Raw genomic sequence first — 23,390 nt, 5'->3', positions numbered from 1 at the left:
CTCACATTCACCTTAGTAATATACTCCTCACAATACATGTCTTACAAATGCTCAATACTGGTAGAGCTTAGCAATACTCTACAGGTAGACCTTAGCAATACATTTTAGTCATTTAGCAGACGCTCTTATCCAGAGCGACTTACAGTAGTGAATGCATACATTTCATTTCATTACATGCATTTTTTTTTTTTTGTACTGGCCCCCCGTGGGAATCGAACCCACAACCCTGGCGTTGCACACACCATGCTGGCGTTGCAAACACCATGCTCTACCAACTGAGCCACAGGTAGACCTTAGCAATACTCTATAGGTAGACCTTACCAATACTACGTAGGTAGACCTTACCAATACTATGCAGGTAGACCTTACCAATACTCTACAGCAGGCCTTAGCTATACTATATACAGGTAGGCCTAACTAATACTCTATACAGGTAGACCTTAGCAATACTATACATGTAAACCTTAGCAATACTATACAGGTAGGCCTCAGCAATAGTCTACAGAGAATCAATAGAAAATATCCTAGCTAATACGCAATAGAGTAAAGAAAACATCAGTTAGTATAGCCGTTTGTCTGAGTGCCATTTAGCCTGCAACTGTAAAGACTAGGGCCAGAATTCACAAAGCATCTCAGGATGGAAGTTCTGATCTAGAATCCATTCCATAATAATCGTATTCAATGTTATCTGAATGGTAAAACTGATCATAGGCCAGAGCTCATGCTCTGAGACACTTTATGGATAGGGACCTTGTTCTGTTTCGGTTCAATTATTTAAAAAATAATCCAAGTTTTTCTATTTCGGTTTCCATTCTTATTAATTTTTTTACATTAAATGCACTATGCATTATGTGGGTGGAATCCTGTAACAACACAGAATAAAACAATTTAATAAAAGTTCCATGACTGCCCATTACAGCAGTCCCATGACTGCCCATTAACCATCATTTATTCACATTACTTTATTTTAATAAAATATTTCAGTTGTTTTATTTGATGACTTCCTTATTTAATTCCAAGTCATCATCTCATCTCTATAGAGCTGCTGCTGCTATCTGACAAAATCCCTATTTGAGTAGTTCAAAATAAGTAAGGCATATTTTTATGACTGCTGAATACAAACTACCAATCACTTAGATCATGTATTTTAAGGTAGAGCTACTTCGCGAAGCAACTGCTTTCTATCCCTCTCGATCGCGTGTTCTTTACTCTCCGTGTCCGTGGCTACTCCACACAGATCGGACAACTAGGCTGGTGTGTTATGGATTATGGTAATTGTAGTTAATTATCATGTTATCTGCGCTAAACTACAGTACCAGTCAAAAGGTTGGACAAAAATACTCATTGAAGGATTTTTCTTTTTTTTTTTTACTATTTTCTAAATTGTAGAAAAATAGTGAAGATATCAAAACTATGAAATAAAACATGGAGCTTCATGAGGTGGAATACATTTCAATTAGCAGGTGTGCCTTGTTAAAAGTTAATTTGTGGAATTTCTTTCCTTCTTAATGCGTTTGAGACAATCAGTTGTGCTATGACAAGGTAGTGGTGTTATACAGAAGATAGCCCTATTTGGTAACAGACCAAGTCCATATTATGGCAAGAACAGCTCAAATAAGCAAAGAGAAACGACAGTCCATAATTTCTTTAAGAAATGAAAGTCAGTCAATGCGGAAAATTTCCAGATCTTTGAAAGTTTCTTCAAGTGCAGTCGCAAAAACCATCAAGTGCTTTGATGAAACTGGCTCTCATGAGGACTGCCACAGGAAAGGAAGACCCAGAGTTACCTCTGCTGCAGAGAATAAGTTCATTAGAGTTACAGCCTCAGACACATCTCAACATCAATTGTTCAGAGGAGACTGTGTGAATAAGGCCTTCATGGTCTAATTGCTGCTAAGAAACCATTACTAAAGGACACCAATAAGAAGAAGGGACTTGCTTGGGCCAAGAAACATGAGCAATGGACATTAGACCGGTGGATATCTGTCCTTTGGTCTGATGAGGTCAAATTTGAGATTTTTGGTTTGTGAGACTCAGAGTAGGTGAACGGATGATGTGTGGTTCCCACTGTGAAGCATGGAGGAGGAGGTGTGATGGTGTGGGGGTGCTTTGTTGGTGACACTGTCTGTGATTTATTCAAGGCATGCTTAACCAGCATGGCTACCACAGCATTCTGCAGCAATACGCCATCACATTTGGTTTGCGCTTAGTGGGACTATAATTTGTTTTTCAACAGGACAATGACCCAACACACCTCCAGGCTGTGTAAGGGCTATTTGACCAAGAAGAAGAGTGATGGAGTGCTGCATAAGATGACCTGGCCTCCACAATCACCCGACCTCAACCCAATTGAGATGGTTTGGGATGAGTTGGACCGCAGATTGAAGGAAAAGCAGCCAACAAGTGCTCAGCATATGTGGGAACTCCTTCAAGACTGTTTGAAAAGCATTCCAGGTAAAGCTGTTTGAGAGAATGCCACGAGTGTGCAAAGCTGTCAAGGCAAAGGGTGGCTACTTTAAAATATATTTTGATTTGATTTGGTTACTACATGATTCCATATGTGTTTTTAAATAGTTTTGATGTCTTCACTATTATTCTACAATGTAGAAAATAGTAAAAATAAAGAAAAACCCTTGAATGAGTAGGTGTGTCCAAACTTTTGACTGGTACTTTATGTAGAATATTGGCCTTTTGGAAACTACAACTTTCTACTATGTCGCACAGATCTGATCTCTAGAGAAACTGTGCATCGAGCTCACGGGAAGAAAAAAAAATGAAATAGAATTCAAGTAATTCAACCGACGTCGGTCAATTAGTTGTTTAAAAACCGACATTTTGTTTAATCGCTCAGCACTAGCAGTCAGAGAGATAAATGTCTTGGCGTTCTATATCAGAGTGTAATGATGTGGATACAGCACTGCCCTGCTCGCTGCTCCAATACTCCAATACGTGGACATCAGAGCAGTGTCCTCCAAGGTTATCCCTTTGATCTACGCGTTAATTAGAAAACCACACACAGTTCCGACACACACACACACACAGCTCCAATACTCGAGTAAGTCATCTCTGATAACGATCTTGGCGTTTAATAGTAATATACAAATCAACAAAATGAAACTGAGCAGAAAATTGAGATAAAGCAACTTAGTCTAAATTGGGGTCACAGGAACCAACAATTAGTAAGCTATAGCCCACTGCATTTGGAGAGTAATTGTTGTAAAAACAGACGCTGCACAGAATGGAGACTATAATAATGAGTAGTCCGTGTACAGTAGGAGTAGCATGGCTGTAAAAGCATGAGAAAGATGTTTCTACATCATTGGTTATCATTCAGAGATAGTTAGTCTTGGAAATCCCAGACCTAGAGCAACAGTAATAGGTCTGAGAAAGATGTTTGTATGTCAGTGGTTATCATTCAGAGATAGTTAGTCTTGGAAATCCCAGACCTAGAGCAACAGTAATAGGTCTGAGAAAGATGTTTGTATATCAGTGGTTATCATTCAGAGATAGTTAGTCTTGGAAATCCCAGACCTAGAGCAACAGTAATAGGTCTGAGAAAGATGTTTGTATATCAGTGGTTATCATTCAGAGATAGTTAGTCTTGGAAATCCCAGACCTAGAGTTTTGCTCTTCATCTCTCCCAACAAATCACGAGTTTGAGTAGGTGGGGCTTAGAATGTGGGCAGGAATAGTGCTCTTGAAAAAGAATCACCTCAGAAACATGTCAGAGGCAGACCCAATGCAGACGCAGATAGCTAGACTTATTATAGCCACAGCCAGTCAGTGGTGGAATGCTAACGTTAGCAGTCATGGTGCATGCAAACTACTCACGTGCAAAATATACTCATTGAAAATATCCTCAGAGCTCTCTATCTAGCTAGCTACCAATTTTGTATCCGGTGGGAACGTTTACACCAGGGCACAAACGGATAAGGCTCTGGATGGATTTCCTGTGAGTCCATTTCCAACTACCAACTGAACATTAGACATGTATGCTGGAACATTGTTCATGTGTGAGGCAACCTGTCTGTCTTGGGAGACTAGCTGTATTGATATTTTACTGTGTATCTTTCCTATCATAATCTTCTTCAGTTTAGTGTCAGAGGTTGATAAATCCTTATAGAGGGCCAAAGAGGCAAAAAGGAGTATAGATTAAAAGATGGTAGAAAAGGCCTCAACATGATCCTCCCCTAAATCTCAATCACTCCTTCAAATCAAATTGTATTGGTCACATACACACATTTAGAAGATGTTATTGCAGGTTTAGTGAAATGCTTGTGTTCCTAGCTCCAACAGTGCAGTAGTATCTAACACACTTGACACCTTTAGAAGAATACTCTACACTGAGTGTAAAAAACATTGGAATACATTCCTAATATTGAGTACATTCCTAATATACATTCCTAATATTGCCCCCTTTTGCCCTCAGAACAGCCTTAATTATTCGGGGAATGGACTACAAGGTTTCAAAAGCACAGGGATCCTGGCCCATGTTGACTTCAATGCTTCCCACAGTATTCCAATGCTTCTGAGTTGGATGAATTTTTTTTTATAATAATCCCAGTCACAGCTCCTTTTTTTCCCAGAGTTCGCAGTTGTCTTGAATACACTGAAGTCTGAGATTTCCCAGTTCCTAGTTCTGAGTTCCCAATTGTTTTGAACGCGGCATTTATGCTCAGAGGGAGATGGCAGTGTATACCCTTTGAGTCGGGAACCAAAACTCCTCCATAGTGACCAGTGAAGATATTGTCTGCATCATTCAGTCACGACAGCTCGATCAGCTGTTTGATTTCACTTACCGGCTTGTCAACTGAACCAAGATCACAGTCAAACGGATTGGGAAGTAGGTTCCAATGTGCTCTTCCAAGCGTTGGAGGTGAGCAATCGTCACTCGTGACACTTACTGATGCTGTTTTCTGTTAGAAACATGCACAGCCGAGGGAAGGGTGCATGGTTTGCTTTTGAAAGACTCTTTCCAATAAGAATTCTTTCCTCTGAATCCACTGCTTTGGTCACTCATCGGTAGTATGTTTTTGTATTTCCCCTGCATGCTTGCGTTCAGTTCATTCAGTTTCACAAATATGTCTGTTACAGAGGCAAGGAGACACATTTCCTTTTCATTACACAGAAAATAAACTAGGTCTGTTTTTTTTACATCCATTGTGAATGACAACAGTTACTCTCTCAATGCGAAAAATCTTTCCAACACTCCCCCTAGATATCCACCAAGCCTCAGTGTGAAATAGAACATTGTCATCCTCTGATCCCATATCCCCACACATTTGCAAACAGGAGTGTGCGCAGTGGATGTGGTTTGATGTAGTTTATAATCCAAGTTACCTGCTGCAGTATATCTCAGCTCTTTTGCCACCAGTTGCTCTCGGTGTATCATACAATGTGTCCATATGGCAGAGGGAAACACATTCATAAATACAGTGCAGAAGCCTGCCCGCCATTCCGCCATAGATGGAGCAAAAGCCCACCATTCAATCTCATGGAATCTGTTTTTAGTCAATAAAGCCACGCAGCACACTGTGTAGTTTCATGCTCAGGATTGTGAGACAGAACAATATGTCTTTGTGAATAGCATCCCCTGGCATGTATAGCGAACAAAAGTCAATGCATGGGTATCTCGGCCCTCACAGCTAACGTCCATTTGGAGAGCATAAGATGGGGAGTTTTTGAGTCGTTCAATCAGAGTTTCATCTTGATTACTAGCAATAGCATACATTCTTTGTTTATCTGACAAAGGTATTGATGTGAGTTTTTGTCCCTCTGCCTCCCCACACATTATTTTCATCATATCAATTGTGGCCGGTACTATCAAAGTCTCTGCAATAGTGTGTGGTTTCCTAGCATAGCAGGCCTAGCTATTCACCATGGGAATGATTTGAAATCTTATCAGAAACATGTTGGGTAATTTTCAAAGCTTTCTATTTCCCTTCAACTGGTCAAGCTGATGTAATTTGGAAATTTTGCACAGAAAATATTTCCTGTTTTTTAGAGTAATTGCATTTTCTCCCTGGTCCCTAAAAGCCTTTGCTCCACAAAAGAAGTAGAGATGACAGAGAACTTTACCGATTTCAACTAAATTGAAGCATTCATTCTATCGATTTATTATATTATTCTGGTGAGCAAGGTTTTATTTAGTTTACTAAGGCAACATATAATGACAGAAGAGAAGCTGCATGTGTCTAACTGTAGACAATTTGACCCCAAAAATTAAGTACCAAAAATACGGGAATTCTAAGCAGAAATAAATCAGGTAAAAAAAATCCTACATCCTCTGTCAAAAAATCGTTCCACTGTCTCAGACTGGAGCCTAAAGCGCATTTTCTATATTAGGGGGTTAGGGTCGGCTGTGTGCATCAGATTTTCACTTCATCATACATAGATGGTTGTGGATGGGTTATTAGCAATTATAGGTTCGGGTGAACAAACAGCTATCCTGTTAACTACTTCGCCTTATGGTCCGGTCCAACCACACTTGCTGCACATCCTCAAATTGATGTCACGGTCAGTTGGTGTGTTGCCGGTGTTTTTGATTTGTTTGGCTTTTGAATTCTTAGCTTGTTTTAGTCTGTTTTTAACCTAATTTATGGTACTTTTATTTCTTTGTATCGTTTGGGTTAACATTTGGATTGCCGTTTTATACATGCCGTCTTACAAGCTTGTGTCACGATTAGCCCCTGTGGCTGGGACCGCTCCAACCTGACCCAAGCATGGATCCTACTTGGCTACTAGCTAGCAGGCTATCAGTGCTAGCCTACTGGTGTTTTTACACATGGCTGGGCCAAAATGTGATAAGTGCGAGATGATTTCCACTCAAGAGAAGAGAAAAAGGGTGAAACAGATGCGACGGGGGTTCATCTGCCCTAAATGCATCACCATCAAGCTTCTTTGGGAAGAGGTTCACCGGTTGTTAGCTCAGCTGCGGCAGAAGCAAGAGTCACCAGCCTCCCCAGGCGTAGGAGGGAGGGAGGCTGTCTGGCCGACCTTTATCTATCCTGGAAGATCCGATCCAGCTATCAAACAGTTTTGCCCTGATGGAGGCATACCCGGGAGTCAACTCTGATCATGGGAATTTACAGCCGGCAGCCGCTGTCCATACCACCGGCCTACAGTGCCTCCCAATGCCATCCACTGCTCCCACCATCCCTGCCCGAGGCAGTCCCATCCCCCCGCTTCCTTCTCCATTGGATTCCATCACAACCACCGTCATTGTAGGCAGCTCGATGGTGAGAGATTTTGGTCTGTCTACAGTCTGTGGACCGGCTAAGGGCCACTGTCACCCATGCACCGGTGTCCGAGACATCAACTCCCTCCTGCCAACAGTTTTGGTCAATTACTGTAATTTTCCACAAATATGGAGACACCGTCGGTTTTCAAATCACATAGAAGGCTTGGGCTGTTGCACGTAAACATGCTAAGTTTGATGTCAAAGTTGCACCTGCTTGATGTCTGGGTGCATTATATGAGCTCTGATATTCTGGTTCTCATGGAGACCTGTCTCAAGGTTTTGATTATGTATAAGGACATTGAAATTGCTGATTACAACGTATACAGATGTGATAGACTGAAAAAGGGTTGATGGGTGACTATATACAGTGTGTGAAATCGACTCTTGTGGCATCATCAACTCTAAGTGTCACTATCGCCAAAACGTATGAGTGTTTGGTTATAGATGTGGCCTTAGGCCAAAACATGTACACTGAACAGTGCATTTGGAAAGTATTCAGAATCCTTTTTACAGATTTTGTTACGTTACAGCATTATTCAAAAATATATTAAATATTTGTTCCCCTCTTCAATCTACACACAATACCACATAATGATAAAGCAAAAATATTTTTTGAATTTTTAGCAAATTCAAAAAATGAAATAGCACATTTATATCACATTTACAAATGTACCTTTACTCAGTACTTTGTTGAAGCACCGTTGGCATCGATTACAGCCTTGAGTCTTCTTGGGTATGACGCTACAAGCTTGGTACACCTGTATTTGGGGAGTTTCTTCCATTCTTCTCTGCAGATCCTCTCAAACTCTGTCAGAGTTTTCAGATCTCTCCAGAGATGTTCAATCAGGTTCAAGTCCGGGCTCTGGCTGGGCCTCTCAAGGACATTCAGAGACTTGTCTTGGCTGTGTGTGCTTAGGGTCATTGTCCTTTTGGAAAGTGAACCATCGCCCCAGTCTGAGGTCTTGACCGCTCTGGAGCAGGTTTTCGTCAAGAATCTCTGGATCTCTGTTAATCTTTCCCTCGATCCTAACTAGTCTCCTGCCTCTGAAAAATATTCCCACAGCATGATGCTGCCACCACAATACTTCACCATAGGGATGGTGCCAGGTTTCCTCCAGGCGTGACAATTGGCATTCAGGCCAAATAGTTCAATCTTGGTTTCATCAGAGCAGAGAACCTTGTTTCTCATGGTCTGTGAGTCCTTTAGGTGCCTTTAGGCAAACTCCAAGCGGGCTGTCATGTGCCTTTTACTGAGGAGTGGCTTCCGTCTGGCCACTCTACCATAAAGGTCTCATTGGTGGAGTGCTGCAGAAATAGTTGTCCTTCTCGAAGGTTCTCCCATCTCCACAGAGGAACTCTGGAGCTCTGTCAGAGTGAACATCGGGTTCCTGGTCACCTCCCTGACCAAAGCCCTTCTTCCCTGATTGCTCAGGTTCGCCGGGTGGCCAGCTCTAGGAAGAGTCTTATGTTCTTAAGGACCTTCAATGCTGCAGAATGTTTTTGGTACCCTTCCCCAGATATGTGCTTCGCCACAATCCTGTCTCGGAGCTCTACGGACAATTCCTTTGACCTCAGGGTTTTTGCTCTGACATGCACTGTCAACTGTGGGACCTTATATAGACAGGTGTGTGCCTTTCCAAATCATGTCCAATCAATTGAATTTACCACAGGTGGACTCCAATCAATTTGTAGAAACCTCTCAGGGATGATCAATTTGCACCTGAGCTCAATTTCGATCTCAATTTAAATACGTTTTTTTTTTTTTAAATGTATGATTAATGCATTTGCAAAAATGTCTAAAAATCAGTATTCACTTTGTTATTTTGGGGTATTGTGTGTAGATTGATGAGATAATAAAAAAAAATCAATTTTAGAATAAGGCTGTAACGTAGTAAAATGTGGAAAATAGGAAGGGTCTGAATACTTTCCCAATTGCACTGTATGTGGACACCCTTTCAAATTAGTGGATTTGGCTATTTCAGCCACACCCGTTGCTGACAGGTGTATAAAATCGAGCGCAAAGCCACGCAATCTCAATAGACATACATTGGCAGTAGAATGGCCTCACTGAAGAACTCAGTGACTTTCAACGTGGCACGGTCATAGGATGCCACCTTTCCAACAAGCCAGTTCGTCAAATTTCTGCCGTGCTAGCATTTCCCTGGGCAACTGTAAGTGCTGTTATTATGAAGTGGAAACGTATAGAAGCAACAACGGCTCAGCCGCGAAGTGGTAGACCACGCAAGCTCACAGAACGGGACCAAGTGCTGAAGCACGTAGCGCATAAACATCATCTGTCCTCGGTTGCAACACTCACCTCTAAGTTCCAAACTGCCTCTGGAAGCAACATCAGCACAATAACTGAAATGGGTTTCCATGGCCGAGCAGCCGCACACAAGCCTAAGATCACCATGCGCAATGCCAAGCGTTGGCTGGAGTGGTTTAAATCTCACCACCATTGGACTCGTTCTCTGGAGTGATTAATCACACTTCACCATCTGGCAGTCCAATAGACAAATCTGAGTTTGGCGTATGCCAGGAGAACGCTACCTGCCCCAATGCATAGTGCCAACTGTTTGGTGGAGGAGGAATAATGGTCTGGTGCTGTTTTTCATGGTTCATGCTATGCCCCTTAGTTCCAGTGAAGGGAAATCTTAACGTTAGTGTCACGTCCTGGCCAGTAAAAGGGGTTATTTTTTATGGTAGTTTGGTCAGGGCGTGGCAGGGGGTGTTTGTTTTGTGTGTTTTGGGGTTTTGATGTATGTTCTATATTTTAGATTTCTATGTTCATTCTATGTTCCCTATCCTTGTTTTGTATTTCTGTGTTTTGGCCTGGTATGGCTCTCAATCAGGGACAGCTGTACTTCGTTGTCACTGATTGGGAGCCATACTAAGGTAGCCCTTTTTCCACCTGTCTTTTGTGGGAAGTTGATTTTGCATAGTTGTGAGTAGCCTGCAATACTGTTCGTTCGTTGTGTTTTGTTTGTTTTTTTGCTGGTTCACGTTAATTAAAATATGATGAACCCAACCCACGCTGCGCCTTGGTCTACTCCTTCAGACCAAGGCGCAGCAACGTGGTGCCAGTCGTGGTGCCAGTCCTGCGCTCGAGACCGCCAGTGCCCCTTCACGGCCCAGTGTATCCGGTGCCTGCTCTCAGGTGCCTGCTCCCAGGCCTCCTGCAAGTCTCCCCAGCCTGTTGAGTCCTGTGCCTGCTCACAGAGCCTGGCCTCCTGCATGTCTCTCCAGCCGGGTGAGTCCTGTGCCTGCTCCTAGAGCCAGGTCTCCTGCAAGTCTCCCCAGCCTGGTGAGTCCTGTGCCTGCGCACAGAGCCAGGCCTACTGCAAGTCCCGCCAGTCCAGAGCCGCCAGAGCCGCCCGCCTGTCCGGCGTCGGCGGCGAGGGACCCCGCTCTAGAGGCGCCACCAAAGTGGGGTGAGCCAGTGGTGGAGCGGGGTCTGCGTCCCGCTCCTGAGCCACCTCCGTAGGGGGCAGGATTGGGAAGGGGGGGTGTAGCAGAAGAACCGTCGTTGACGGTGGCCACCCTCCCTTCCCTCCCTTTAGTTTGGGGTTATTATTTTCTGAGTTTTTGTTTCATGGTGCATTCAGGGTCTGCACCGTTGGGGGGGGGGGGGGGGGGGGGTACTGTCACGTCCTGACCAGTAAAAGGGGTTATTTGTTATAGTAGTTTGGTCAGGGCGTGGCAGGTGGTGTTTGTTTTGTGTGTTTTGGGGTTTTGATGTATGTTCTATATTTCTATGTTCCCTATTCTTGTTTTGTATTTCTGTGTTTTGGCCTGGTATGGCTCTCAATCAGGGACAGCTGTACTTCGTTGTCGCTGATTGGGAGCCATACTTAGGTAGCCCTTTTTCCACCTGTCTTTTGTGGGAAGTTGATTTTGCATAGTTGTGAGTAGCCTGCAATACTGTTCGTTCATTGTGTTTTGTTTGTTGTTTTGCTGGTTCACGTTAATTAAAATATGATGAACCCAACCCACGCTGCGCCTTGGTCTACTCCTTCAGACGGACGTTACAGTTAGAGCATTCAATGACATTCTAGACAATTCTGTGCTTCCAACTTTGTGGCAACAACTTGGGGAAAGCCCTTTCCTGTTACAGCATGACAAATCCCCAGGGCACATAGTGAGGTCCATACAGAAATGGTTTGTCAGGATCGGTGTGGACAAACCTGACTGGCTTGCACAGAGCCCTGACCTCAACCCCATCCAACACCTTTGGAATGAATTGCAACGCCGACTGCGAGCCAACATCAGTACCTGACCTCACTAATGCTCTTGTGGCTGAACGGAAGCAAGTCCCCGCAGCAATGTTCCAACATCTAGTTTAAAGCCTTCCTAGAGGAGTGGAGGCTGTTATAGCAGCAAAGGGGGGAACAACTCCATATTATTGCCCATGATTTTGGTATGAGATGTTTGACATTTGTTCATGTAGTGTATTTGTTTGTAGCAGGGATTTACCCTCCCCCCATCTGAATTAGTGATTTTAAGAGATTTTAACCTGCATTGGCTTACTCTGGCCTCTGGTCATTTGAAGAATATTTCTCTTGACTTTCACCTGACTCAACTTATCTCCAAACCTACACAGGTGAATGTAAGAAACTCAGCAAACTCATTGCTGATTGACCTTATTTTTACAAATAGCACCCACAAGTAATTATTAAGTGTAGTCTTTGCTAATGACGTCAGTGATCACTGTTGCATAGGCGGGTTGGCTGACAACAAAAATGTTGCGCGCGCATCGATGTTGCCGGAAGGTATGCGTTGTTATGATTCTGAACAGTCAACTAGCTAGACAAGAAGCTGCCATGTGGGGAATCGTAGGTTGCTTATTTCAGCTCGTTGTATGTTGTCATTGATACCATGTCTTGTTTTCAGGTGTTTTGACTGATGACATGTCGGTGCTAAAATGGCTAAAATTCACTAGCTAGCTAACCAACAACTCTAATGATGTATTTGAGAAAAAACAAATGCTATTGTGAAAATGTTATTATGTTTTCAATCAACATTTGGAGACATACAGTGGGGGAAAAAAGTATTTGATCCCTTGCTGATTTTGTACGTTTGCCCACTTACAAAGAAATGATCAGTCTATAATTGTAATGGTAGGTTTATTTGAACAGTGAGAGACAGAATAACAACAAAAAAAATCCAGAAAAACGCATGTCAAAAATGTTATAAATTGATTTGCATTTTAATGAGGGAAATAAGTATTTGACCCCTCTGCAAAACATGACTTAGTACTTGGTGGCAAAATCACAGACATCAATCAGACGTTTCCTGTAGTTGGCCACCAGGTTTGCACACATCTCAGGAGGGATTTTGTCCCACTCCTCTTTGCAGATCTTCTCCAAGTCATTAAGGTTTCGTGGCTGACGTTTGGCAACTCGAACCTTCAGCTCCCTCCACAGATTTTCTATGGGATTGGCTAGGCCACTCCAGGACCTTAATGTGCTTCTTCTTGAGCCACTCCGTTGTTGCCTTGGCCGTGTGTTTTGGGTCACTGTCATGCTGGAATATCCATCCACGACCCATTTTCAATGCCCTGGCTGAGGGAAGGATGTTCTCACCCAAGATTTGACGGTACATGGCCCCGTCCATCGTCCCTTTGATGCAGTGAAGTTGTCCTGTCCCCTTAGCAGAAAAACACCCCCAAAGCATAATGTTTCCACCTCCATGTTTGACGGTACATGGCCCCGTCCATCGTCCCTTTGATGCAGTGAAGTTGTCCTGTCCCCTTAGCAGAAAAACACACCCAAAGCATAATGTTTCCACCTCCATGTTTGACGGTGGAGATGGTGTTCTTGGGGTCATAGGCAGCATTCCTACTCCTCCAAACACGGCGAGTTCAGTTGATGCCAAAGGGCTCCATTTCGGTCTCATCTGACCACAACAATTTCATCCAGTTGACCTCTGAATCATTCAGATGTTCATTGGCAAACTTAAGACGGGCATGTATATGTATTCTTGAGCAGGTGGACCTTGTAGGCGCTGCAGGATTTCAGTCCTTCACGGCGTAGTGTGTTACCAAATGTTTTTTTGGTGACTATGGTCCCAGCTGCCTTGAGATCATTGACAATATCCTCCTGTATAGTTCTGGGCTGATTCCTCACCGTTCTCATGATCATTGCAACCCGACGAGGTGAGATCTTGCATGGAGCCCCAGGCCGAGGGATATTGACAGTTCTTTTGTGTTTCTTCCATTTGCGAAAAATCACACCAAATGTTGTCACCTTCTCACCAAGCTGCTTGGCGATGGTCTTGTAGCCCATTCCAGCCTTGTGTAGGTCTACAATCTTGTCCCTGACATCCTTGGAGAGCTCTTTGGTCTTGGCCATGGTGGAGAGTTTGGAATCTGATTGATTGATTGCTTCTGTGGACAGGTGTCTTTTTTACAGGTAACAAGCTGCGGTTAGGAGCACTCCCTTTAAGAGTGTGCTCCTAATCTCAGCTCATTTCCCATATAAAAGACACCTGGGAGCCAGAAATCTTTCTGATTGAGAGGGGGTCAAATACTTATTTCCCTTATTAAAATGCAAATCAATTTCTAACATTTTTGACATGTGTTTTTATGGATATTTTTGTTGTTATTCTGTCTCTCACTGTTCAAATAAACCTACCATTAAAATTATAGACTGATCCTTTCTTTATCAGTGGGCAAACGTACAAAATCAGCAGGGGATCAAATACTTTTTCCCCCACTGTATATAGTTTACATGCTGTTTACAAGTCGAACAGTCTATTTTGCTCCATAGTTGCGCACTGGTCAGTTTTGTTGCTAAACAACCAACCCGGTCTATTGCATGTATTAGAGAAACAAAACAGAAACAAAATTGATCCTCGTATAATTATGAAGATACATTTTCAAATTTTCCCCAGCCATTTCTTCATGATAAATATTGTTCTCATCTTTCCTCTATAAGCTGCATGCCTGACCCTGAATTGGCTCTAGAAATTTTCTCATCTATTTTTATATCTCTGGCAGCCAAACACGAGCCCTTTAAATGCCTTAGAGTTAAAATAGAACAAATCCATGGTTCTCTATAGAACTTTCAGATCTCATTATGATTAGAAATCAGGCCTGGACCAAAGGTAGAAAAACTGCCTTCATAGCTGATTGGCAGCATTTCAGGCAACTGAGAAATACAGTAGTTGTTATTCCTCAATTAAGAAAGCTAAATCAATCTACATTCTAAGTTTTATCACAGACTCTGCTGGTGATCCATCAACATTTTGTAAAACAGTTAATGCACTGAAGTGTGGAAATTCCTCTCCTGCCTAAGCAAGTTGTGTCAGACTCTGGCATCATTACTGAGAAGAATGAGATAAGTGATGGTTTTAATCAGTATTTTATCTTGGCAGGCTTTTTATTTGAACGCAATGGTAGTTTAATTGACTCTGGGAGAGGGAAGAGCAGTCGACTGATGACTGCTCTTCTTTCTCCCAGCCTCCTATTTCGGGTGCTATCCCCAGGGTTTAGAAGGCAGCCCACGTGCTCCCTCTCCACAAAGGTGGTGACCCCTCCAACCAAAATAATGATCTCCCTATATCAAAATTGTATTGCCTAGCAAAAATTGTAGAATCATTAATATAACAGTCAACTTAGATAATTCCTGGCTATGAAATGTATTCTAAATGTTCACCAGTCTGGTTTCAGGCCAGGTCATAGCGGCATCTCTGCTGCAACTTTGGTGTTAAATGATGTGGTAAGGGGTATGGATAGGATGAACTACTGGGCTGCACTCTTTATTGACTTATCGAAGGCTTTTGATACTGTTGACCCCTCATTATTGATTCCTGATTCTGCAATCAGCATCAGGTGCAATTGATTCGGAAATTACTTGACAGACAGGACACAATGTGTTTTTTCTGATGGTGTTAATTCAGATTTCCTTAATTCTACAAATGGTGTTCCACAGGGATCGAGTTTAGGTCCTGTACGTTTTACTGTCTATCAATGTTGGTCTATCTGCAAAACATTGAAAATGGCGCCGATAGGTAGGGCAGCCGTGCTTCTAGCCCCTAGGCAATCATTTTGTTTACAAGCATTTCGCTACACCCGTAATAACATCTGCTAAATATGTGTATGTGACCAATAGAATTCGATTTGATTTGAAATGAGAACATATATCTTTATGCTATTGCCCCCACGGTTGACCAGGCTCTTTCGGAGCTTTGCAGAAAGCCTTTGTTGAACTGAAATGGGAACTTAACGCAGGTAAAAGCAGGCACAGTATATGTTATTCTCCAAAATCCCATAAAAATGCAACTGATGATTTATGCATATGTGCATTGGATGGTGTCCTCATTGACCGTGTCCCTGCTTATAAATATCTGGGTATCTGGATTGACAAAAAGTCATTTTTCAAAAAGCATGTTGACGAGTTTGTTAAGAAATTAAGGTCATGCCTTTCATTAAATAGCAGAAGACAAATCATTCAGTCGACATTCATACCGGTCATACCAGTTATAGACTATGGCTTTATTGTATATATCTTTCAAACTCAACTCTGGACCTCGAAGCCTGTTCCACTGCATTTTTTCATTGTTCCCCTCTAATAAGGGACTGATTTATACCTGGGACACCAGGCGTGAGGAGTTAATTATCAGGTAGAACAGAAAACCAGCAGAGTAAGAGAGTAAGAGTTGAATACCCCTGGTATATACAGTATGAATGGTGCTGCCTATATATTGAAGCCATTGAATGCAATGTATCATAGTTTATCATGGCTTCACACACAACAATGAACTGAGCCACTTAAAGAAATTCTCTGATGACTCTGCTATAGAGGGCTTACAGTTGACGTACGACACCTTGACGTACGACACCTTGACGTACGACACCTTGACGTACGACACCTTCTTAGCATAGACAATGCAATTGTTGTGGTAGTCCTAGGCAAGCCATCTTCATTATCCCAGTGTCACCTCCAAGTGCCACTCAGACCTTATGGGAGAAAAGTATCTGGCATTTAACTTGGTAGTAGTAGTAATAGTTTTGTGTGTTTTAAACTAAGCATACCATCATCACCTGCTTCCAGACATTTCACCACCTAGATTAGAAGGGTTGGATTTGCTCCAAACAGTTTAATGTCAGCACAATGCATGTACAACATTGAGTAAATTATTAGCCTCATATACATTGTCTACTGGTATCGTTTTTAAATTGAGAACATAAAGTCGACAATATGTAAACAATGTGTGAGTTAAGCTATTTTATCCTTCAGATGCACGGGGTGCATTGCAAATGCCCATAAGGCTAATGCCATCATACTGTAGTAGGCCTATGGCTGCATTGGCTTTGCATGCCATTATCATTTACAAAATGGGTTCACATGGCTGATATCCTGAAAAAGGTGACAATCAAATAGAGCTTAAACTTTTCCAGAGTCTTAAATCTCAGTGGAAAAATAAACGTTGCAGCACAATCAAATGTTTGAACATTAATATGTGATTCTCCTATTCTTTTTTGTGTGCTTTGTGTGTCTATAGATGTATCGTTTTCTTGGGCCTAAAAGCATATTCATGTTTAAAGTACTATCCGCAGAAAAATTAAGATGGTACAATTGAGCACATAAACCTCCATTATAAAACTGAACAAACAGGTAAGTAATGTTCATTTGAGAATACAACACAGACAAATTAGAGAGATTCCCTTCCCCTCTTCATTGCAGGATTGTGAGCTGTGATTAATCAACATTGACAGTAGTCAATCTTGAATAATAGTGTTAAGTTAACCTCTCTTGGGTATGTGGGATGTGACCGTCCCACCTGCGGGACACAGTGAAATAGCAGGGCGGGAAATTCAAAACCACCAAAATCTCATAATTCAAATTTCTCACACATACAAGTGTTATACACCACTTTATAGATAAGACTCTCCTTAATCCAACCACATTGTCCGATTTCAAAAAGGCTTTACGGCGAAAGCAAAACATTAGATTATGTTAGGACATCACCTTGACAAGAAAAACCACACAGCCATTTTCCTAGCAAGAAGAGGCGTCACAAAAACCAGAAATACAGCTAAAATGAAGCACTAACCTTTGATGATCTTCATCAGATGGCACTCATAGGACTTCATGTTACACAATACATGTATGTTTTGCTCGATAAAGTTCATATTTATATCCACAAACCCCATTTTACATTGGCCCGTAATGTTCAGAAATGTTTTTCCTTCAAAAACATCCGGTGAATGAGCACATCAATTTATAGAAATACTCATCATAAACATTGATAAAATATTAAACTGTTATTCAAAGACTTATAGATAAACTTCTCCTTAATGCAACCGCTGTGACAGATTTCAAAAAAGCTTCACGGGGAAAGCACACTTTGCAATAATCTAAGTACAGCGTTCAGACAACAACAGCAGGCAATACAGATACCCGCCATTTTGGAGTCATCAAAAACATAAATAGCATTATAAATATTCACTTACCTTTGATGATCTTCATCAGAATGCACTCCCAGGCATCCTAGGTCCACAATAAATGTTGTTTTGTTTGATAAAGTCCATAATTTATGTCCAAATACCTCCTTGTTGTTCGCTCTCTGTTCACCATAGAAGCCTAGAACAACTTTCTAAAGACTGTTGACATCTAGTGGAAGCCGTAGGCAGTGCAAAATGAACCCTAAGTCACTGTATACTGTAAAGGCAATGACTTGAAAAAAACTACAACCTCAGATTTCCCACTTCCTGGTTGGATTTTTCTCAGGGTTTTGCCTGCCTTATGAGTTCTGTTATACTCACAGACATCATTCAAACAGTTTTAGAAACTTTAGAGTGTTTTCTATCTACATCTAATAATAATAAGCATATCCTACCTTCTGAGTCTGAGTAGCAGGCAGTTTAATATGGGCACGCCATTCATCCAGACGTCAAAACACTGCCCCCTACCTTAGAGAAGTTAACAATTAAAACAAGTTTAAACACTTCATTTCAAAGAATCAAGTGTACACATAAGCTAACTCATATGTAAAGGTTAGACATCTTAGTAACAAGTAGACTATTATTACTAAAGCATTATCTCAGGTGAACAAAAACAAGTAAATACCAGAAGTGTCCAACCTCGCTCCACTGATCCCTGATCTACTGGGTGAGCAGACTTCTGTTCCGGCCCAGCAATAGCACACTTGATTATCAACCAATTATGTTTAATAATTTGAATCAGGTGTGTTAGTGCTGGGCTGGAACAGCCAGCAGGGTTGGCCTGCTCCAGTTGTAATAGGTTTATACATTGTGCGACTTTATTTGCTAATTTGCTAACATATGTACACATATAATGCATGGTATACAAGGATTTACCCTTATTCTCTTTAGACACTCATTGGGACCTTTTCATCTGCAGACAGGGTTTCACGGCTCTCTGTATCTGAGGACAGAAAACATCACAAAGAAACAGGTTACCATATACTCAAATTAGACAGCACTGAATATTTTGTTGCTATATCTCTCTGTCCTCATAGTTTTTCTCGCTAGGAACTGGAACTGGAGTATCTTTTCATAATGTCCTCCCACAAAGATACCTGCCCTATCCAGAGTAGCCTACTCTCCCTTCCCTGACAACTGGAACTGCTAGTTAATCCTTTCACCCTCTTCCATGGCTGTTAGCTAGCTAGCTACCTGGCTATAAAATGTATTTCAATTTTGTGTTTTTAATATACAATGATAAATATACTGCTCAAAAAAATAAAGGGAACACTTAAACAACACATCCTAGATCTGAATGAAAGAAATAATCTTATTAAATACTTTTTTCTTTATATAGTTGAATGTGCTGACAACAAAATCACACAAAAATAATCAATGGAAATCCAATTTATCAACCCATGGAGGTCTGGATTTGGAGTCACACTCAAAATTAAAGTGGAAAACCACACTACAGGCTGATCCAACTTTGATGTAAATGTCCTTAAAACAAGTCAAAATGAGGCTCAGTAGTGTGTGTGGCTTCCACGTGCCTGTATGACCTCCCTACAACACCTGGGCATGCTCCTGATGAGGTGGCAGATGGTCTCCTGAGGGATCTCCTCCCAGACCTGGACTAAAGCATCCGCCAACTCCTGGACAGTCTGTGGTGCAACGTGGCATTGATGGATGGAGCGAGACATGATGTCCCAGATGTGCTCAATTGGATTCAGGTCTGGGGAACGGGCGGGCCAGTACATAGCATCAATGCCTTCCTCTTGCAGGAACTGCTGACACACTCCAGCCACATGAGGTCTAGCATTGTCTTGCATTAGGAGGAACCCAGGGCCAAACGCACCAGCATATGGTCTCACAAGGGGTCTGAGGATCTCATCTCGGTACATAATGGCAGTCAGGCTACCTCTGGCGAGCACATGGAGGGCTGTGCGGCCCCCCAAAGAAATACCACCCCACACCACACCATGACTGACCCACCACCAAACCGGTCATGCTGGAGGATGTTGCAGGCAGCAGAACGTTCTCCACGGCATCTCCAGACTCTGTCACGTCTGTCATGTGCTCAGTGTGAACCTGCTTTCATCTGTGAAGAGCACAGGGCGCCAGTGGCGAATTTGCCAATCTTGGTGTTCTCTGGCAAATGCCAAACGTCCTGCACAGTGTTGGGCTGTAAGCACAACCCCCACCTGTGGACGTCGGGCCCTCATACCACCCTCATGGAGTCTGTTTCTGACCGTTTGAGCAGACACATGCACATTTGTGGTCTGCTGGAGGTCATTTTGCAGGGCTCTGGCAGTGCTTCTCCTGCTCCTCCTTGCACAAAGGCGGAGGTAGCGGTCCTGCTGCTGGGTTGTTGCCCTCCTACGGCCTCCTTCACGTCTCCTGATGTACTGGCCTGTCTCCTGGTAGCGCCTCCATGCTCTGGACACTACGCTGACAGACACAGCAAACCTTCTTGTCACAGCTCGCATTGATGTGCCATCCTGGATGAGCTGCACTACCTGAGCCACTTGTGTGGGTTGTAGACTCCGTCTCATGCTACCACTAGAGTGAAAGCACCACCAGCATTCAAAAGTGACCAAAACATCAGCCAGGAAGCATAGGAACTGAGAAGTGGTCTGTGGTTACCACCTGCAGAACCACTCCTTTATTGGGGGTGTCTTGCTAATTGCCTATAATTTCCACCTGTTGTCTATTCCATTTACACAACAGCATGTGAAATGTATTGTCAATCAGTGTTGCTTCCTAAGTGGACAGTTTGATTTCACAGAAGTGTGATTGACTTGGAGTTACATTGTGTTGTTTAAGTGATCCCTTTATTTTTTTGAGCATTGTACATCAGCATAGCTAACTAGCTAATATGAAGTTAGCTAGCTGGAGAAATTGAATTCACTTGGCTAGCTATATCTATGTAAAGTTACTGTTAGCAAGCTAGCAAACATTATGTTAACCTCTCATTTGAGTTACCCTGCACATAACGTTCCTGTAGCTTTCATTTTCAAAATAGATTTACTTACTTGAATAGGTTCTCCCACTGCCTGTTTTCTGGGTCCTTAGAGAAACTAAATAATTGGCAATCTTACAGAAGTTCCCAGTGATAGCAAAACACAGCCAGCCATGTGGACGATTGGATGACTTCCACCAGACTGATTGGTCATCCAACATGGCACCTGGTGTGGTTGCTAGGTGGTTGGTTTGTGACGCAACTGCAAGCCCTCTATAGTAAGCTGTGTTATGAAAGGAGACGATGCTCATCACAGGGATACAACTGAGTCCTTTGTGAAATGGTGTGAGGGCAATTACTTGAACCTGAATGTACTGAAGACCAAGGAGCTAGTGGTTGGTTTAAGAAAAAATAAAGACGTTTTTAATAACATTTCTATTAATGGTGATGAGAATGGAACTGTTGACTCTTGTGTGTAATAGTAGACAACAAACTTAACTGGAAGGAGAACTCTCAGTGTTTACAAACAATACAAATCCAGACTACTTTAAAAGGAAGCTTAGATATTTTTATGTATGTTACAAAAGGCTTTGCATGTTCTATAGCAGCGTCCTGGTGAGTGTAGTGACCTATGCTATTGTGTGCTGGAAAGGGAATTCAGCTAAGGAGGACTTAAACAAGCTTGAGTAAATAATCAAGAAAGCCAGTGCTACAATTGGCTGCAGCCTGGAATCAATGCAGGACATGTTCATAAAAAGGATGCAAGGAAAAACACACATGGACAATGACACCCACCCACTCCACAGCACTGTAATGCAACACAGGAGCAGCTTCAGTAGCAGGTTCATACTGCCCAGAAGTTCCACAGAGAAGTTTAGACGGTCATTTTTACCCACAGCCATGAGGCTTTTTAACGAGTGTAATTGATCAACGTTTTTTATGAGGTCTTCCTATATAACAATGTATAACAGTGTATTTGTTGTTGTTTATCATGTTGGTCATTGTTGCGTGTCCTGTTCCTGTAAATCATTGATGATGTATACTGTGATAAAACAATTTCCCAAATTGGGATTAAAAAAGTAGTACTCTACTCAAAACACACTATGCTTTATTACGGGCGATAGGTATGGGCAATCACTGCATTCTGTGTCTGAAAGTAGGCTGGTCCTCTCTGAAGTCTCGTAGATTTAGGTTTACATTTGACAATTTAGTCATTTAGAGGACGCTCTTATCCGGAGTGACTTACAGTTAGTGGATTCATCTTAAGATAGCTAGGTCGCAAAACCACATATCACAGTCATAGTAAGTACATTTTTCCTCAATGAAGTAGCTTTCAGCAAAGTCAGATTGATGCATTGCACTCTTTTTGTTTATAAAGCCCTCCTGCATAAACTTCCATCTTACCATACTTCATTGTTAATTTATAGACGTTTGAAATACCACACCCGGTCTTAGGGGTGGCTAACTCTGGAGATCCCTGCTTTTAGTTTTTTTGCACCTTGCTTGTGGAATGGTCTCCAAGGCTCTCTAAAGTTGAATGAATTGGTGCCTTTAGGGCAATTCAAAAGGCTGATTGAGGACCTTTTTACTGAAAAACTTGATTGTTTTCTATGATTGTGTTTTTTTTGTATTGCTGTGGATATTGATGTGGATATTGATGTGTATAGTGAGGTGTGTAGTGTAAATTAATCAGTGGCAGTCGGTGCTGTTTAAGATTAGGGAGAACGATTGTATTTTTTATGAGCATGGCCTTATTTCTATTACAGCATATTGGATGACTGTCATTCATATTCCATTCACCTAGCTCAATGTAACATCGATAGGTTTAGGCTACTTGATGATACTCAAATTTTCCCTATACCCATCATGAGGTTGCTACAACCTAGCCTACAAGTTAAAGTTTATAACGTAGGTGTACAGGTCGAGAGACACATAGGAGTAATCAAGGTGACACATTCAATAATGTAATCATTAGTCTAAATAGTTCCGTTTTGCAACGAAAATGAGAGTTTCTATTTGACAAATTCAGGCAGGTCCTTCCCCATTTCGTTTGCTTCCGTTTAAGAAATGTTTTGTAACAGAATCGGCTGAATGAATACACCCCTGATTAGCCGCACACACAGTTCACTTTCATAGCAGCTACATACAGCATCATCACTGTAGTCGTTGTATAATTTATTCTCACATCTACGCGCTTTCCTGCTCTCACTTTTTTCCGTTCGCTTGAGGACTTCAGTGCACAACACAATAGCTGTCTGTGACCAGGCACAAAAGCCTCTCCTAGCCAAACCTTAATACCATAACCGCTAACTGCTACACAGCCTACATCGTTGTCACCATATTAACGTTATAGTCAACAAACTAGAACTAATGCATTAGTAAACCCACAATCCATGTGTACAATTACGCAGTACAGTGTACAGCAAGCTGTTTAACAGTTACACTGGCAGGCTTGTCTTGACTTGGAAGAGTTGCAGAGTTGGATAGCCTTAGCCAGCTAGCTAACATGAATAGCATTCTTCTCTGTTTTGAGTCAGGTAGTTGAGTAACGTTAGGCTACATTTGCTGCATTAGCTAAGTAAGTGAAAGTTAAACTAAGAAGAATATTTTTTTAAACTAAGATTAAACTAGCTCTCGCACTCTCTCTGTTGCTTCTCCTTAATTTTTGAAGATATGTATTTGTTCAAAACTGTTTAACCTATTGATTTCTCTTTGAGTCAACTACTCACAACACTAGATGCACTGCAGTGCTAGCTAGCTTT

General features: G+C 42.0%; 1 protein-coding gene across 4 annotated transcripts in view; it reads left to right on the top strand.

Moving 5' to 3' along the window:
• The window catches only part of LOC115160586 (dachshund homolog 1), a 262,703-nt gene that overhangs the window by 227,891 nt on the left and 11,422 nt on the right, over positions 1 to 23,390 (top strand). The gene's annotated exons all lie outside the window — the stretch shown is intronic.

This window comes from Salmo trutta, chromosome 24 (genome assembly GCF_901001165.1).
Source record: "Salmo trutta chromosome 24, fSalTru1.1, whole genome shotgun sequence".
Classification (NCBI taxonomy): Eukaryota; Metazoa; Chordata; class Actinopteri; order Salmoniformes; family Salmonidae; genus Salmo; species Salmo trutta.
The sequence above is the reverse complement of the archived record's forward strand: the minus strand, read 5'-3'. Positions and strand labels throughout refer to the sequence as shown.